At 37.1% G+C, this 14457-nt stretch overlaps 1 long non-coding RNA gene across 1 annotated transcript in view; it reads left to right on the plus strand.

The window, feature by feature from the left end:
- The window catches only part of LOC116567786, a 39130-nt gene extending 25214 nt beyond the window's left edge, over positions 1–13916 (plus strand). The window contains exons 2-3 of the long non-coding RNA XR_004276330.1: positions 2983–3060; positions 13325–13916. This is a non-coding gene — a long non-coding RNA (uncharacterized LOC116567786). The remainder of the gene's footprint in view (positions 1–2982; positions 3061–13324) is intronic.
- The last annotated feature ends 541 nt before the right edge of the window (positions 13917–14457 follow it).

Genomic DNA, 14457 nt, shown 5'->3' on the forward strand with positions numbered 1-14457 from the left:
ATTTTATTCACATTCTCTGCCTTTGTTCTGTTCAGAAGGATGCAATATGGGGGACGACATGTAGCAAGTTGCGATTGCTGAAGGAACCATGCTAAACAGTGACAGAAACATCTTCTCTGAGAGCAAGAACAGGTAACTCATGGATGGGGTTCCTGGCTTGTTTGTTGCTACTAGAAAAAAGAAGAGTGTGAATGCATTTTCCTAGAAACCTGTAAAACTCCCACCCTTGCAATGGTCTCTCCCCAAAGACTATCAGGCTCTTGAGGACAGGTTATCACCCATCTGTGGACTGCTTGGCTGATGGACAAGGCAGGAGAAGTCAAGGAGCAAAGCATTAATAAGGAGGAAGGCAGATGGGCAAACATCCCTTTGGCAAAAATGAGATCTTAGCTCCTCATTTGCTACACAAGCTACTAAAAGAGTCCTAACAATGGTGACAACAAACACACTTCCTGTATTTCAGTTGAGAAATAAGAATATCAAGGTCACCTCCACCATTTGGGGGGGAAACACCCTAAAATATTGATAAATGTCCATCGAAAACTTTTCTCTACATATGCTATGATAATATGAGTCATATTGCTCTATTGCCTTTTTATTTTTAAACACAACTAGATCTGATAGTTTGGCAGCATCTTTTTCTTCTTCTTCTTTTTCTTTAACAAAGACAGAGCCTTCAAACTCTTCAGAGCAAGGCTGAAAATCCTGCCAGGTAAAAAAAAAAAAAAAAAAAATGTTATTGAAAACCTTTCTCCCCTTATAGGCCCGTTTTGACAGGAAATCTTTGAGAGGCAGTAGCAATGAAGTGCCCAGAGATTTCATCTGTCTTCTTTTGCTTCAGGAAATGCTGAGCACAAGGCTCTCTATTAGGCAAATAGAAGGAGTTCCAAATCCCCTTAACAATCATCTTCGGCCTGCTCCTGGGTTGACAGCTATCTATGTCCTAGACTGTCAGACAGGCCTGGATCATATTACTGGGACCACAGTAAAAGTGTCTGACAGTACTTTACAAAGAAGATTTTATTGTCCTTGTTTGCTGGTTATCTGGCACCATAAATTTTGCATAGGCTAATCAGAAAAAAATCTACTATACCAGGGACACACTAATTTATAGTACTTTTATTTTTGGTTTTTTCCTCAATAGTTTTGACATAAAGTTTCTGTCTGGGTGTTTTTCCCCTGTCATTCTCTGTGACTGGTTAAATTTCAGCGGTCCTTAGATGGTATGTTATATGATCCAATAGGATGACAAGGTTTTGTTTTGTTTTGACAGATGCCAAACCTAAATTTTAAATAGTTCTTTGGGAAATCAAAATGCCAGTTTGTAGCAACACTATTGAAGTCAAAGCAGATGTACTTTAAAAAATAATCAAGTTTAGGTAAAATGAGTAAAATTCACAGTGGAAGTTTAAGAGAATCATTTCATAGTTTGAGGCAGACATACTTTGTTCGGTTTTGATTTTTTTTTTTTTAAGATATTATTTACTTACTTGACAGACAGAGATCACAAGTAGGCAGAGAGGCAGGCAGGGTGGGGTGGGGGGGAAGCAGACTCCCTGCCGAGCAGAGAGCCAGATGCGCAGCTCGATCCCAGGACCCTGGAATCATGATCTGAGCGGAAGGTAGAGGCCTAACCCACTGAGCCACCCAGGCACCCCTGCTCGGTTTGGATTTGCTTATGAATTTTCTGTTACTTCAGTACTATATTTAACTAACTCATTTCCTAGAAATTTTTCACAAATAACAGCAAAAAAATTCCTGAATAAGTGTAAATTAGTGAATAATTTTAAAAACTTAAGAGAAAGTGGTATGTATGTATATCACACGCTGTGTGTGAATTAACCATATTGTAGACATAAACATTAATTAAATAGAAGCCTATCCAAGGAAATAGAAGCAAGGGAAAAGGGACATCATTTCTGAAGTATTCTCTATGGCAGAAATGTGATTTTTGGTACATCTGTGATGAAAAAATACATTGTAAAAAGGATGATTGTGGTTAACAGTAAGGTTCATATCACTCAATTAATCTAGGCTTATATTTAGGTAATTAACGTTCAGAAACAATCATTAGAACAACAGATGCCAAGGGACAAGTAATACAGGACTCTGAAGGCAAGCAGTGGAAAGGATGTATATCTTAAATGGCCTCTCAGACTCTCGCCCCCTGGTTCGCAAGACCAGCCACAAACATCTGTCCCTGAGTGATAATCTTAAAATGCAAGATGTATTCGGTCACTCCTCTATTTCAAACACCGCAACAGTTTCCAATTTATAAAACTAACATCCACATTCCTCAAGATGACTCATAAGACTCCTGGCCCATGCCTCTCTCTCTCTGTGCTTGCCATAACCTCAATATCTCCAAGGTCATGGTTTAAAGTTTATCCCATCCCTCCATGGTACAGTGACTTGAATGTATTGTCATTCACTGATGGGTTAAGTAAGTAGCTTGCAGGAGATTTTGGTTGCCTGTCAATATTCATGTTTCCTCTCTCCTTCCTTGAAGAAGTTCACAGTTGTTCATTCCACACCCTCCCTTCCCCCATGAGGCATTTGCCCTGACTACAAGAGGTAGCCTTTCACTCATGCAAATTAGAGCCCAGCAGCCCTCTTAGTTTTGGGGGTAGACCTGTGATGTGACAAGAGGTTGGGCCAATAGAATAGAAGAGGTTTGATGGAGAATTTCTTTTTTGTGCATGCTCCCCAGAGTGACTGGCTTTCTGTTGTTCTTAAGTGTTTTTACCTCTGATGACTTGTCTGTTACGTGCAAGTTGGCTTAAGAGTCAGAGAGACTGCAACATTCTAAAATGCAAAATAAAAAAATTAGGTGTTACTTGTAATAGTTAAATCTATGCCTAAAAGCCACGGATTTTACACAATTTTAAATATTAAGTCACTAAGGAATTTTCAAAATTACCTATACAGAAAATTTGAAATATAAACTATAATTAACATTAAAAAATGCCCTTTCACCTACAGAACTGAACAAAATTATACTTCTTCAGCATAATTAAAAAGTACCAGCAGTTAACTTCCTCTTCAGGAAGGCGAATGCAGGTGAGTAGAGCTTCTTTTCATTTACCCATGTCTCTGTTACAGTGCCAGTGAAGGAATTTTAAAAAGATACTATCCCACCACAACAAAAAGAACACAAAGGCAGCCAGTAACTGAGGGGAATTTTCAGTATATTTCAGGAAGGTGGGAGGCTGATGGAGCCCAGAGGAGGTGGGGAGTGGAAGCCGGAGGCACACCCAGGAGCTGCAGTGGGGTCCCACCTGCCGCCCAGCAGATGCCCAGGACCCCAGGACCTTCCACCCTGGAGGGCAGGAGTGGGAGTGGGGGCTGAATGGAGGCTTAATTAAAGATCAGTTTATAGAAAAATGAGTCTTTTAACTTTTTCCACTACAGGTCTGTCTCACACGTGCATACACATGTATGCACGTGTATGTGTGCACACAAACACACAGACGTGCACATAGATAAGCAATCACACAGTGTGTGGGGGGAAGATGAATACTTATAGCTGATGAGCCAGCAAGTAGAGCACTCGGGGAACTGCAGGCTTAGGAGCACATCTCTGCCCACAGCCCTAACACTGGACAAACCCACCAACATGCGCAGGATTTCTGAACCATCTCACAGCACCTTTGTTCTTAAGTAGGCATTTATTTAACCAGAACTACCAGTCATGTGAAGAAAACCTGTAGCATAAAGAAAGACCAAGATGAAATAAGAAAATGTACCCCAAAGGAAGTGGAATTTTCTTGTGCTAAAATTCTCCCTTGGAAAGGAAATGTAGAAAGTAAATCTCTAGCATATTCTGAGAAAGTCAAGGTATTTCATCCATAAAATAAAAATAAGATGTTATGAAAATGGACATGCAAGATGAGGACAAGCCTTAGAAATTAAAAATGGGAAATTAAAATTGCTAAATCTGTAAAACTGCAAAAATACAAAGTCAGGAGAATCAATTGAAATTTAAGATAAAAAGACAACACAGTAGGAAATAGAAAGAGATAATTGTTCTACCCATAGGCCTAGTATCTGAGTATGAAGAGTTACAGAATTTGAAAAAAGAAAAAAAAAAAGAAGAAATTTAATTATCATACAAATATTGAATAAAATTCCCCGAAAAGAAAGAACACATGGACCCAGAGAATATTGATCATGGGAAAAATTATAACAATAAAGTATTAATAAAATAAATAATTGAAAAATAAACTAAATATAATTGTAAAAATTCAGGATGCCAGAAAAAGAGAAACCTCTGAAAATTTCCAGAAAGAAAAGAAAAGATATCTTTTTTTTAAAAAAGGGGCAAAAATGAGATTGATATCAGACATTATCAGTAACATCAGACGCTAGAAAATATTGGAGAAATGTCTTTAAAATTAGGGAAAAACAATTTTAAACCTCTAAATTCTATATTGAAACAAATCTTCACATCACATATAATGGTACATACCAAAGAGAGACTTTTTAGACACTTGTGTCTTGCGTTCTGTGCCTACCTTCTGACAAAGTTAATGAAAGATGTGCTGCAGTGTAGTAAGAGATGAAATAGAGAGTCAAGTCATGGGTCCAGTAAGAGGCATATGTAAATCAGCAGATGGACTGGGGTGATAAATTGCTCACCGTCTGATTCGTGCAAGAAGGTGGAGGGCTTCCAGGGAACTGTGTCCACGGAGAAACAAAGTGAGGCAACAAGGAGGAGTGGTTAATAAACTGAGTGTATGCACACCTAAGGACACAATAAACAGTAAAAAGAAGAAAAAGAAAGACAAAAATAAAGCAAAAAGGAAAAGAAAAGACACATGTTTCTGTGGGTAGGTAAAAGGATCACAAACTAAAGGAAAATTAAAATATTAGATAGTAAACGTAATGCATGTCACTATTGATGTCGTAAACAATATTTACCACTGTACCCCAACACCTAGAACAGTGTTAGCACAAAGGAAAAGTGCTACTCAAGAACTTGGGAAAGGAAGAAAAAGAAGGAGGGAGACAAGGAGCCAGGTAAGGGTCATAATAATGAAAATGCTGTACATTGATTTTCAATTATTAAATTTGATTTATGGGCAAAATTCAATAACCATAAGTTTACTGAATTAAATGAAATTCACCACCCTCACAAATGCATAAGTACATAAATAGATGGCAGGTACTGAGTTGAAGGGAAATTTAGGGACAATGAAATCCTCCTTTTGTATTGTTGCCAATCACGATATTTCTCTTTAGTTAGTTGAAATAAGTAAATATAACATGAGTACATAGTTTTTTTAAATTTATTTTTATTTTTTACAAGTATATAGTTTTAAAATATAGTGGAAAGCAAAAGTGCTAATGCAAATAATTTTTATATGCCATAATAGGAATGTGATAGCTAATATTTATAGTTTAAAAAATCAGAGACAGTAGAATTAGCAAATAATGTAAAAATAAGAAAGAACCAGAAATCTAAAGCCAGAGGACTGCTGCTTCTCATAAGGTCTTCTGTATTACTATATATATGTTTTGATAATACAGAGATTAGACTGAATTTATTTTAGAAGTGAAGTTAGGTGAAAGTGCTCTTTTGTTTTTTTTACATGATTTTTAGTAAAGAAAAGTTACATTTAAATGTCTTTATTTTTCTATTTTCCCTTTTTATTTTTAATTTTGTTTAAAGATTTTATTATTTATTATTTATTATTTATTTAGAGAGACAGTGAATGCACAAGCAGGGGGAGGGGCAAAGAGAGAGAATCAAGTCAACTCCGCACTGAGTGTGAAGCCCGAGGCAGGGCTCAATCTCACAACCCTGTGGTGATGACCTGAGCTGAAACCAAGAGTTGTGGACATTTAACCAACTAAGCTTTCCAAGCGCCCCATCTATTTTGTCTTTTTAAACTGACAAGTGCTGAGCTACCCTATACGTTCAAAGTAGCTAAACACTGGAAAATTACATGGATTGGGATTCTTTGGTTATAAGCAACAGAAATTGAGTCTGGATGAGTAAATTTAGAAAGAATTTATTGGAAGGATAACTGCACTGAAAAACTCATACACTGGAAAAAAAAAAAAAAAAAAAACCTGATACACTCAACCCAAGAAAGATCAGGAGTTGGGAACTCACTGAGAGTTTATTTGAACACTTCTATTAGAAAAACTTACCGGGTGCCTGGGTGGCTCAGTGGGTTAAGCCGCTGCCTTCGGCTCAGGTCATGATCTCAGGGTCCTGGGATCGAGGCCCACATCGGGCTCTCTGCTCAGCAGGGAGCCTGCTTCCCTCTCTCTCTCTCTGCCTGCCTCTCCATCTACTTGTGATTTCTCTCTGTCAAATAAAGAAACAAAATCTTTAAAAAAAAAAAAAAAAATCTCTCTCTCTCTCCCTTTTAAAAAAAAATAAATAAATAAAAAGAAAAACTTACCTCCACTTCCCCACTCCCTGTATCATTTCTCTGCTCAATCACAGTTCTGGGAGATGAAACAATGACTGGGCTAGACAGGGTCCCAGGCTCATTCACTGGAGGTGCTGTGATGGGATGGGCGAGGTAGGAATAAAGTGCCGGATGGTAGCACCAGGGGTATGTGTTACAGGGAAGGACACATTGACTTCCAGTGACTACCATTGTCTTCCAATGACTACCATTGACTACCATTGACTTCCACTGATGGTAACAGGATTCTGTGTAGACAAAAACAATTGTTCAATGCATTGGCCTTAAAATTTTAATTGTCCTATTTATGGTTTTATCTATGGTGAAGCATACAGAATGTTTTCCTGAAATACCCAACCAACCAATCACGCAACCAAAAAATATTGTGTACATACTATAAGGAAAGAAAAGAGGGTTCTGCCAGTCCTATCTCCAAGACATATCTCCCCTCCCTTCACTTTCCTGCATCTCTGGAGCCTACCATCATTTCTCATTTCATTTTGTAAAACAACCCACTGTTCCTTCCTCACTGCTTGTACCTTTCTCCCAATCCTTGATTTTCCTTTGTCTATAAAGTTGCCAGAATTACAGTCTTAAAGTAAAGATCTCATCATACCACTTTTCTGCTTAATTACCTTATCTTTGCACTTAGAGAAGTATCCAGACTTCTTAGCACCACACGTTTCTTTCTAGCCACCTCTTCACCCCTCCTACTTCTGGGCTCTCCTATTGGCTCCATCTTCCCGGAATGCCATTCATTCTGCCAAGGTCTCACGTGAATGGCTCATTCTCAACCTTCTGCACAGAGTACTTCCTCATTCCTCCTTCCCAGGTACTATCATAGGACCCTATGTATTCCATTCATAGTACCTCTCTGGTTTTCGTTTGTTTTTTACTAACTTGCTTATTGTCTCTCCAGGCCCTATAAAAGCTGGAAGAGACCCAAAACCTTTGACTTGCTGACCATCAAATCCCTAACACCTATAATGGAGACCACTCTGTACTACATGCATCCAAAAAAAAAAAAAAAAAAAAAGGAAATTCAAACCAAAGAAACATATTGAACAATAAATAAATGTGCAAATTCACTTGAAAAGTGAGTTTACCTCCAATCCACAAACCTATGCTCCTTAATAAATGACCAAAAGGAGACAACCTTGTGCTAACTGAATTGATCTGTGATGCTTTGCATGCCAGATTGTTCACATTATCCACTTTCTATACAGAGCTTTTTTTTTTTTAAGATTTTATTTACTTATTAGACAGAGAGACAGGCAGAGAGAGAAGAAGAAGCTGGCTCCCTGCTGAGCATAAAGCCCAATGCGGGACTCGGGACTCGGGGCTCGATCCCAGGACCCTGGAATCATGACCTGAGCCAAAGGCAGAGGCTTTAACCCACTGAGCCACCCTTTAAAGCTCTATATAGAGCTTTAAAGTCTGGGAACTACAGTTCCCAAAAGCCCTTGCTAGCAGTATTCCAGGTTAGTTCTAAAGAGGATCACTCACGAGAGATTTGGAAGGAAGAGCACAGTCAGAAGCCTTATGACTGCTTCTCTGACAGCAAGTGATAGATGTGTGAATTTTCACATGTGGTGTTTTGCAACAGCTTTTCAGCTTTCTAAATGCTTAGTCGGAAATTGAAAATTGTCATCATCTTCACTTGACTTGTATTCTTCAGTCATTCTAAGGCTTTTTGTTTTAAATTTCTATTTTGAACCAGGTTCAAAGTCCCAGAAAGACGTAAAAATATTATAGCAAACTCCTATATTCTTCACCTAGAAATCCCACTGAAGCCTCACCAATAACCTCACTAACTTCTTTTATGACAAAAGGATTATGCTTGTATCCAATTGTCTTTTTAGTCTCTTTCAAACTGGAAGAGGACCTCAGTCTTTCATTTTTATGAACTTGATGTTTTTGAAGATTATAGGGCAGCAATTTTGTAGAATATTCCTCAAATAGATTTGTCCAATGTTTCTTCATGATTAGACCAATGTTCTGGATTTGGGGCAAGAATAACACAGAAGTGATGCAGTAGTCTTCTCATTACATCCTGTCTGGTAGCACACAACGTTGGTTTGTCCCATTACCAGTGGTTTAAATTTCGATTACTAGATTAAAGTTTTGATTACCAGCAGTCTCTGCTCCAATTTTTTTTTAAATTTTTGCTTTCTTAATAATGTGTTATGTAGTAAGATTTGAGATTGGATTAATAGCCCTTTTCTCATTCCACTTTCACCCAATAGTTGTAGTATTCATTGATATTTTTTTATCTAAATTAGCTCTATGATGATTACAAAATGATGATGTTACTAATTTAATCATCTGTCTACATTTGTTTTTATAATACTGTAAGGAACAGCTTTTTCTTCTCTGTATTTATCCATATGGATTCAAGGATTTCTATTTTATTCAGTGAGTTAAAGTACATTTCTATCATTTTCTTTGATGCTTCTATTCCTTATATTTGGCCAGATGGAGTCCCTTCAAATTTGTTTCTTTGTCCAATTTGCCTTCAAAACCTTGCCTTCAAAACTTGTTCATTCTCTGAATATTTTGTTATTTATTCATGTTAGTTTAAACCAATATAGTCTTTGTCACTGGGGGGTTGCTGCATCCAGGAAACCTCTCATTGGGCAGACCTTGGAAGTAGATATATCTATGTGTGCATGCACGCACCCCACACCACACACACTAACCACTCATGCACCCATACATACCCTTCTGTCTGTTTTTACACATCTATCATCTAGCCATCATCTATCTGTCAATCAACTGTCATCTATCTCTGTATCTTGAAAACTATGAATTTACAATGTAACTCCAATTTCAGATGAACATCACAGGGTTTATTTAAGCTTTCCTCATTTCTTTTCTTTTTTTTAAGATTTTATTTATTTACTTGACAGAGAGAGACACAGTGAGAGAGGGAACACAAGCAGGGGGAATGGGAGGGGGAGAAGCAGGCTTCCTGCCGGGCAGGGAGCCCGATGTGGGTCTTGATCCGAGGACCCTGGGATCATGACCTGGGCCGAAGGCAGACACTTAATGACTGAGCCACCCAGGTGCCACAGTTTTCCTCATTTCTATATTTGTACCTTCTCCTTCCGTGAGAAACCTGCTCCCGTTAGAGTTAATACATTTGCCTAGTTGCTCAGTTCCGTTAAAAGCAGCTAATCATAGCTCAGTGTGACTTACTGCCTTACCCGAACACATCTTTTCATAGACCGCCATTGCTGACTGCCTCTGGGACATTCCTGTCATCCTACCCCAACCTGCTGTCCTCATGGGAACTTCCTATAGACTGTCATGACAGGTTACCATCAGATGACCCTAACTTCCTATTCCATGATACCATCCACCAGCAGGTAACACCACTGCCCTTGCCTGATGCCTTTGAGAGGGGGAAAGATAGGAGGCAGGCTCTCCAGGCAGCCTCTTTAAATACTAATCCCCTTATTGAATCCTTTCTGCTTGTCATACCTAGAGTGGTTTTTATTTCCTTAACCAAAAGCTGATTATTATACTTTGGTATATAAATGCCATTGTAAAAAATTTACAATGCATTGTGATTTTTATTTGCCATATAAATGAAATTGTTTGTACACAAAAGTCAAAATAATGAAAAATATGTGCCCAAATAAAAGAAAAAAATTCATTTGGAAGTGGATAATTTGTGAAATTTAGAAATTTCAAACCCAAAATATTTAACAAGTCTGATTATAAGTGTTGTCATTACTAACCTGGCAGACGCTCAAAACACTTGGTTGGATATTTTTCACTTGGTTGAGTACTTAGCTGAAGTTTCGAGTTTTGTCCTGCTAAACTGTTTCAAAGTTGGGAGTTCCGTAGAAAATGTCAGGCTATTTTAACTATTAAGTTATGTCCAAAACATCAGGTGCTAGTAAATCAGGTGACAAATTTTTAGATTATCTTACTCATTAAGTCCTTTTTTTTTTTTCCCTTCAGCATTGAATGAATGCTAGTTTCACTTTTATTTTCAGGGAATGGTGTCTACAAGAAAAGGAATATGGCTATATTAAAGGACACGTTCATCATCTGTGTGTCAGAACAGAATTTAATTAGCTTGAGGCACAAGCTCCACTATTTGTGAAAGAAAGCCTTTGCTCAATCCTGCATGTCTAACTTTCTATATGTTCATGTTACACCACACGGCAGGTGAAAAATGTAACCTGAGAAAAAACAAATGTCTGCTCACAATATTTCTAAGTGAAGTTTGTTCATTTGAAATATTTGCCCCCAAAGAAAAGGACCCCAAGCAACATCTCCCTATCTCTCACAGGGTTTTAAAATCCTTAGGTTTTTAGAATGATGAAATTAGAAGAAAATCTACACACCCAGTTGATAATAGGCATTTGAAACATGCATGTCTCATTCTTTATAAAGTAAAATCGAAAAACATCAGAAAAAGTACTGTCAGCATCCTCTATTTCACTATGTATATGAATCAAATTATGAACTAAAACATACTTGGCTTATGTCTATCACCGAACTCATCTAGATACTAGAGTTCACGGTTAGTTCACCTGTTGCTAAACTTACCATAAACACAAAGTTAAAAAAAAAAAAAAAAAAGCAGGGGGGGCAATTTTTAGTTAGTATAATTCCAAGGGTTTAGGAGCTACAGAATGATAAATAGGCTGAGGAAATCTAAGTTCTTGAATTTGATTCAGCAAATATTCATTGGCAGATTCCTGCACTCTAGCAAGAGTGCTCAGTTGAAGAGCTATGAAATGAGCCTGCCTAGTGTGATCTGGAGCCTCAAAATATTTTTAGTCGATGATTGGAGATGTGGGAGCAGGGAATTTACACAAGTCAGTATCACACAAACGAGCAGCTTTTCTAAGTGCCATGACACTTCCTCTCACTGGCATGGGAAGCTTTATTTCCTCTCTCAACGCATCTCTCTCTTGGAGCTTGGATTGGCACCTTCATACATCGAATATACATGGCCGCTGTGAAGTAATTTCAGGGCACAAAAAGCACTTAAAACATTTGAGACTAATAATGACATTCTAAAATGCCATGGCATGGTAAGCTAGAGCAACTCTTCCCAAAAGATGCTCAAAGGGGAATGGAGTTGATGCTGGGAAGGAGAAAAAAAAAAAAAGAAAAGTATTTCATGGTCAGTGAGTTTGAGAAATGCTGGGTTAATTAAAGTTGAACCAGTTTCTTTCCTGTAGAATTTCTCTCTGTATAAGAAATTTCCACGAGGGGCTATAATACGGTGGGACACATTTCGGGGAATTCTATGCAAATAGGCAGAAATAGCAGGCAAAACAACAACCTAAAATAAAAATTCCTTTAACTGCTTTGATTTCCTGTGCTCTTTTTAAACATCTAACTCAAATGTTGCTTGTAGCTTAGCCAATATCAATCCGTGTTTTCTGTTGCCACATTTAAACACTGGAAACAAATGCATCAAAATGCTTGGTATCTTTTTATCCCTTACAGATGTCCTTGCTCCCTGGTAAAGAAACCATTGGAATGTTGCCATTTTAATTAGGCTTAGCTACCAAAAAGCCTTAATCTGCCATTGAGATGTATATTTGCCTGTTTTATTAAAGCTTGGGGGGGAGTGGAAAGGGGGTTTAAAGTTTATAGAAATTATGTAATGACACAGACAAACTTAGTCCAAGATAGTTTTATAACTTAGAATGAATTTGAAATATAATTGATGATTTTGAGGCTGCTGCCAAAATTAAGAACAGTTTTATTTTATGCTATTTTTAATAACCAGGCTTTTTTTCTATCATTATTAAAGCGATTATTTCTTGGAACATTGTCAGGCTGTATAATTTTTCATGTTAAAAAGAATATCCTAGTCATATACCAGATACTTTTATTAGCATAAATATCACCAGCCCTTAATTAAGGAGAAATCAAATTGAGAAAACAGCTTTTATAAGAGTGCTATTAACCTGTTATAATATAATATTTCTCTAATCTTTATTTTAAGTAAATGATTGTGAGGACTTTGGAAATTATTTATACCTTTCCCTTGTATGAGTTCTTAACAATGAATTTTGAACATATTCATTCAGAATTATTCTGTGTTTACAGAAATTTTTCCATGCTACATTTTGTTTAATATAATAAATATTTATTTAAAGGTAAAAGAACATAAAAAGGGGAATAAGTCATAAATATGAACATATCAAATATTTAAAACAAATAAACCTAATGCCTGTTTTGAAGCATGAACAACCATATTAATACTTGGCTACTGCTTTTTCAAAATACTGTGTTTATGATTTAATCAATGTGCTAATGTGTGAGTTGAATGAGAGCACACAATAGTGGTAGGGAGCACAGACCACAGCTACACTGCATGGAATTGAACCCTGGTTCCAACAGTCATGTCCATGGAAAATCTTCTAACTTCTCTGTGCCTCAGTTTCTTTACCTGCATGATTAGAATAATACCATCTACCTCAAAGTGTTGTTTTGAGGTTTAAATGAGTTAATAGTTAAAGTAACAAAGGCATACCTCTGAGATATTTCAAATTTGGTTCCAAGACCACCAGATAACATGAACATTGCAGAAGAGCAAGGCTAGTGAATTGTTCTGGTTTCCCAAGTGCATGTAAAAGTTAGGTTTATGTTGTACTGTGATCTCATAAGTGTGCAATAACAGTATGTCAAAAAAAAAAAAAAACAATGAATGTACTTTAATACTTTATTGCTAAAAAATTCCAACTATCAGGTGAGGTTGCAGCAAGTCATAATCTCTGCTGGGGAAAGGTCTTGATGTTGGTGGCTGCTGACCGCTGGGGGGGGTGGCTTTTGAAGGTTTAGGGCGCTTGTGACAACTTTTTTTTTTTAATTAAGCCTTTATTTTAACTCCAGCTAGTTAACATACAGTGTTCTATTGGTTTCAGGTGTACGATTTAGTGATTCAACAGTTGTGTACAACACCCGGTTCTCATCGCAACAAGTACCCTCCTTAGTCCCTGATTCTGGCATTCTTAAAAGAAGACAGCAATGAAGTCTGTCACATGGATTGACTCTTTCTTTCAGGAACAATCCTCTGTAGCATGTGATGCTGTTTGATAGCGTTTTACCCACCATAGAGCTTCTTTCGAAACATAGAGGGTCTGTCCTCTCAAAGCCTGCCGCTGCTTTATTGACTAAATTTATGTGATATTCTAAATCTTTTGTTGTCATTTCAACCATCTTCACAGCATCTTCACCAGGCGTAGATTCCATCTCAAGAAACCACTTTCTCTGCTTATTCACAAGAAGCAATTCCTCATCTCTTGAAGTTTTATCCTGAGATTGTGGCATTTCAAATATAATAATAAGGAAAAAGCTTGAAGTATTGTGAGAATTACTAAAATGTGACACACAGGACACAAACTGAGCAAACGCTGTTGGAGAAATGATGCCAACAGACTCGCTCCTTGCAAAGAGAGTGGCCACAAACCCTCAATTTGTTACAAGAAAAATTGCAATATCTGAGAAGTACAATGAAGAGAGGAGCAATAAAATGTGGTATCCGTGAATTTAAGTGTGCTAAGCATTGAGTCCTAGAACAGTGCCTGGTACATGATTAACATGAAATATATTCAGTTTAAAAAATAAGTAAATTAAAAATTTTAAATTAAAAAAAAAAGAAATATATTCAGTTTGTCTCCTCAAACCCAAAATTTATTTCAAGAGTAGTTAGTATTATCTTGAAAATGTCAATTCAGTTTATCTGCCCTTTAACTGCTATAGTCGCCTTTGGCTATTATTAACGAAAACTCCTATAAGAATTAGAAGGCATCGGCGAGAACAGATTCTTTAAGATTTTAAATAGTAACTTCATGCAAGTGCTGGATCTAACAGTGCCAAAAATCTTCCACCAAAGTTTAATGAAATAAAACTATTGCATTTTACTTCTAAACAAAATAACGAATTAATAGCTACGTTTTCTTCTAAAAAGTGTTAAAACTCTCATTAGATTAGTGTTATATTGAACAAACTCAACCTTTCCAACCAATACCACCATGAATAAACACCCAAATCTAAA

The sequence above is a fragment of the Mustela erminea genome, chromosome 10, assembly GCF_009829155.1.
Source record: "Mustela erminea isolate mMusErm1 chromosome 10, mMusErm1.Pri, whole genome shotgun sequence".
Lineage (NCBI taxonomy): Eukaryota > Metazoa > Chordata > Mammalia > Carnivora > Mustelidae > Mustela > Mustela erminea.